At 49.4% G+C, this 5297-nt stretch overlaps 2 non-coding genes across 2 annotated transcripts; both read right to left on the bottom strand.

Annotated features, from left to right (window-relative positions):
- On the bottom strand, positions 1–73 carry Trnaa-ggc (transfer RNA alanine (anticodon GGC)). Its single transcript has one exon. It is a non-coding gene; the product is annotated as a tRNA-Ala (tRNA).
- Positions 74–2882: 2809 nt separating this feature from the next.
- Positions 2883–2955, bottom strand: Trnaa-ggc (transfer RNA alanine (anticodon GGC)). The gene has a single exon. It is a non-coding gene; the product is annotated as a tRNA-Ala (tRNA).
- Between the last annotated feature and the right edge of the window lie 2342 nt (positions 2956–5297).

Raw genomic sequence — 5297 nt, 5'->3', positions numbered from 1 at the left:
TTGAGGCGCCGCGGCTTGAACCCTGGTCCTTTCACATGCCAAGCGAACGCTCTACCAACTGAGCGACGCCCCATGCACTAGCAAACTGCGCTATTCCACATTCTTTGCGACTCAGATGCGCACGGACACGATGGTTGGTTGGTTTGTAGCGGTGAAGGGAGCAGAGTACATAGGCGCGGACCCGTTCATATACACAAAAGTTCCAAGTAGTTTCGATGCTCTGGTATTACAAATTCAAATTCCGTCTGTTTTTAACGTCTTAAATTGAAAGAGCCGTCACAAATTGCTCCGTTTTCACTCCTTGTCGACAATTATACAGCACCTGAGGTAACAAACACATCTCGAGCCCCATTGTGCACTCCATTATTCATGCCAACTCAGTGCCTCGCTCTTTACTACTGTGTACCAATCTTGTCGTCCAACAGCAAAACACTGGGCCACAACAAGTTTCCGCGTCTCCATTGCACTGCGCATACTACGAAACGCTCCCCAAACTTGGCACTCACCCCCGCAGCCGACTTTTCCGACTTTCCACGACGCTCACGCTAGTGACAGCATTATTTATAGTTCGACGTCGCGCCAAAGCGAATGAGCACAATTCGCCTACGGCTTAGGCCGCCCTCCTAGTGTGGCTGCTCGGTGTCTGCAGGCAGCGAGGGTCTGCAAGCTTCCTGTGTTCGCACCTATGTCACCTGTGCTTGCTTGTCAGAGACAGACTATCGAAAAACATACAACTCACTCCATGAATTGATTGCTACGGCATCTGTTATCAGCAGTCACAACTAACAACACCAGTAGCAGCTGACTGCACGCAAAGAATAGGAATGTGCAGTGGGATTTACGTGAACTCGGCGCAAGCTTGTATCTTCCTAGACACATCTGCTGGCTGTGAAGTATTCCACTTGCATATCAAGGTGCGCATGTAGGTGTGTTAAAAATTCTGGAGGCACTGGGTATTGATCCCAGTAACTCTCGCATACTAAGCGAGCGCTCTACCATCTGAGCTACGCCCGCCCCCCCGAAGACTAATGGTGCTACATACATCCATATAGACGACACAGACCCTTGCACTCCCATTATTCAGCAGACAAACACTACTCTCTATGTATCCGTTAGGGTGTCTTTCAGGTTTCGTGCATTCTGTATCGAATCGTAGTTGCCAAAATGAAAGTGGCACGTATAACGTCGAAAATAGAATTCGGACACCGCTCTGAGTAAGAGCAACGTGTTGTCCACCCTCTAGACTTCAATGAGGTTAAGCCGCGATACCTAAGACAGATCTGCACTCGATGACACCTCGATAACAGCCGGTCCCCACACTTACATCTTGCTCTCCTTACGTCAGTATACATCATATCAGTCTGTAACGCTGGCTTTGCAACATCTTGCGTGCCTTTAGGTTCGCCGCGACCAACACTTACCATGCACTGACCACAAAAAATGGAGGCGCCGCGGCTTGAACCCTGGACCTTTCACATGCCAAGCGAACGCTCTACCAACTGAGCGACGCCCCATGCACGAGCAAACTGCGCTATTCCCCATTGTTTGCGACTCAGATGCGCACGGACACGATGGTTGGTTGGTTTGTAGCGGTGAAGGGAGCAGAGTACATAGGCGCGGACCCGTTCATATACACAAAAGTTCCAAGTAGTTTCGATGCTCTGGTATTACAAATTCAAATTCCGTCTGTTTTTAACGTCTTAAATTGAAAGAGCCGTCACAAATTGCTCCGTTTTCACTCCTTGTCGACAATTATACAGCACCTGAGGTAACAAACACATCTCGAGCCCCATTGTGCACTCCATTATTCATGCCAACTCAGTGCCTCGCTCTTTACTACTGTGTACCAATCTTGTCGTCCAACAGCAAAACACTGGGCCACAACAAGTTTCCGCGTCTCCATTGCACTGCGCATACTACGAAACGCTCCCCAAACTTGACACTCACCCCCGCAGCCGACTTTTCCGACTTTCCACGACGCTCACACTAGTGACAGCATTATTTATAGTTCGACGTCGCGCCAAAGCGAATGAGCACAATTCGCCTACGGCTTAGGCCGCCCTCCTAGTGTGGCTGCTCGGTGTCTGCAGGCAGCGAGGGTCTGCAAGCTTCCTGTGTTCGCACCTATGTCACCTGTGCTTACTTGTCAGAGACAGATTATCGCAAAACATACAACTCACTCCATGAATTGATTGCTACGGCATCTGTTATCAGCAGTCACAACTAACAACACCAGTAGCAGCTGACTGCACGCAAAGAATAGGAATGTGCAGTGGGATTTACGTGAACTCGGCGCAAGCTTGTATCTTCCTAGACACATCTGCTGGCTGTGAAGTATTCCACTTGCATATCAAGGTGCGCATGTAGGTGTGTGAAAAGTTGTGGAGGCCCTGGGTATTGATCCCAGTAACTCTCGCATACTAAGCGAGCGCTCTACCATCTGAGCTACGCCCGCCCCCCCGAAGCCTAATGGTGCTACATACAGCCATATAGACGACACAGACCCTTGCACTCCCATTATTCAGCAGACAAACACTACTCTCTATGTATCCGTTAGGGTGTCTTTCAGGTTTCGTGCATTCTGTATCGAATCGTAGTTGCCAAAATGAAAGTGGCACGTATAACGTCGAAAATAGAATTCGGACACCGCTCTGAGTAAGACCAACGTGTTGTCCACCCTCTAGACTTCAATGAGGTTAAGCCGCGATACCTAAGACAGATCTGCACTCGATGACACCTCGATAACAGCCGGTCCCCACACTTACATCTTGCTCTCCTTACGTCAGTATACATCATATCAGTCTGTGACGCTGGCTTTGCAACATCTTGCGTGCCTTTAGGTTCGCCGCGACCAACACTTACCATGCACTGACCACAAAAAATTGAGGCGCCGCGGCTTGAACCCTGGTCCTTTCACATGCCAAGCGAACGCTCTACCAACTGAGCGACGCCCCATGCACTAGCAAACTGCGCTATTCCACATTCTTTGCGACTCAGATGCGCACGGACACGATGGTTGGTTGGTTTGTAGCGGTGAAGGGAGCAGAGTACATAGGCGCGGACCCGTTCATATACACAAAAGTTCCAAGTAGTTTCGATGCTCTGGTATTACAAATTCAAATTCCGTCTGTTTTTAACGTCTTAAATTGAAAGAGCCGTCACAAATTGCTCCGTTTTCACTCCTTGTCGACAATTATACAGCACCTGAGGTAACAAACACATCTCGAGCCCCATTGTGCACTCCATTATTCATGCCAACTCAGTGCCTCGCTCTTTACTACTGTGTACCAATCTTGTCGTCCAACAGCAAAACACTGGGCCACAACAAGTTTCCGCGTCTCCATTGCACTGCGCATACTACGAAACGCTCCCCAAACTTGGCACTCACCCCCGCAGCCGACTTTTCCGACTTTCCACGACGCTCACGCTAGTGACAGCATTATTTATAGTTCGACGTCGCGCCAAAGCGAATGAGCACAATTCGCCTACGGCTTAGGCCGCCCTCCTAGTGTGGCTGCTCGGTGTCTGCAGGCAGCGAGGGTCTGCAAGCTTCCTGTGTTCGCACCTATGTCACCTGTGCTTGCTTGTCAGAGACAGACTATCGAAAAACATACAACTCACTCCATGAATTGATTGCTACGGCATCTGTTATCAGCAGTCACAACTAACAACACCAGTAGCAGCTGACTGCACGCAAAGAATAGGAATGTGCAGTGGGATTTACGTGAACTCGGCGCAAGCTTGTATCTTCCTAGACACATCTGCTGGCTGTGAAGTATTCCACTTGCATATCAAGGTGCGCATGTAGGTGTGTTAAAAATTCTGGAGGCACTGGGTATTGATCCCAGTACCTCTCGCATACTAAGCGAGCGCTCTACCATCTGAGCTACGCCCGCCCACCCGAAGACTAACGGTGCTACATACAGCCATATAGACGACACAGACCCTTGCACTCCCATTATTCAGCAGACAAACACTACTCTCTATGTATCCGTTAGGGTGTCTTTCAGGTTTCGTGCATTCTGTATCGAATCGTAGTTGGCCAAAATGAAAGTGGCACGTATAACGTCGAAAATAGAATTCGGACACCGCTCTGAGTAAGACCAACGTGTTGTCCACCCTCTAGACTTCAATGAGGTTAAGCCGCGATACCTAAGACAGATCTGCACTCGATGACACCTCGATAACAGCCGGTCCCCACACTTACATCTTGCTCTCCTTACGTCACTATACATCATATCAGTCTGTGACGCTGGCTTTGCAACATCTTGCGTGCCTTTAGGTTCGCCGCGACCAACACTTACCATGCACTGACCACAAAAAATGGAGGCGCCGCGGCTTGAACCCTGGACCTTTCACATGCCAAGCGAACGCTCTACCAACTGAGCGACGCCCCATGCACGAGCAAACTGCGCTATTCCCCATTCTTTGCGACTCAGATGCGCACGGACACGATGGTTGGTTGGTTTGTAGCGGTGAAGGGAGCAGAGTACAAAGGCGCGGACCCGTTCATATACACAAAAGTTCCAAGTAGTTTCGATGCTCTGGTATTACAAATGCAAATTCCGTCTGTTTTTAACGTCTTAAATTGAAAGAACCGTCACAAATTGCTCCGTTTTCACTCCTTGTCGACAATTATACAGCACCTGAGGTAACAAACACATCTCGAGCCCCATTGTGCACTCCATTATTCATGCCAACTCAGTGCTTCGCTCTTTACTACTGTGTACCAATCTTGTCGTCCAACTGCAAAACACTGGGCCACAACAAGTTTCCGCATCTCCATTGCACTGCGCATACTACGAAACGCTCCCCAAACTTGGCACTCACCCTCGCAGCCGACTTTTCCGACTATCCACGACGCTCACGCAACGCTCACGCTAGTGACAGCGTTATTTATAGTTCGACGTCGCGCCAAAACGAATGAGCACAATTCGCCTACGGCTTAGGCCGCCCTCCTAGTGTGGCTGCTCGGTGTCTGCAGGCAGCGAGGGTCTGCAAGCTTCCTGTGTTCGCACCTATGTCACCTGTGCTTGCTTGTCAGAGACAGACTATCGCAAAACATACAACTCACTCCATGAATTGATTGCTACGGCATCTGTTATCAGCAGTCACAACTAACAACACCAGTAGCAGCTGACTGCACGCAAAGAATAGGAATGTGCAGTGGGATTTACGTGAACTCGGCGCAAGCTTGTATCTTCCTAGACACATCTGCTGGCTGTGAAGTATTCCACTTGCATATCAAGGTGCGCATGTAGGTGTGTTAAAAATTCTGGAGGCACTGGGTATTGATC

The sequence above is a fragment of the Schistocerca gregaria genome, chromosome 10 (assembly GCF_023897955.1).
Source record: "Schistocerca gregaria isolate iqSchGreg1 chromosome 10, iqSchGreg1.2, whole genome shotgun sequence".
NCBI lineage: Eukaryota > Metazoa > Arthropoda > Insecta > Orthoptera > Acrididae > Schistocerca > Schistocerca gregaria.
The sequence above is the reverse complement of the archived record's forward strand: the minus strand, read 5'-3'. Positions and strand labels throughout refer to the sequence as shown.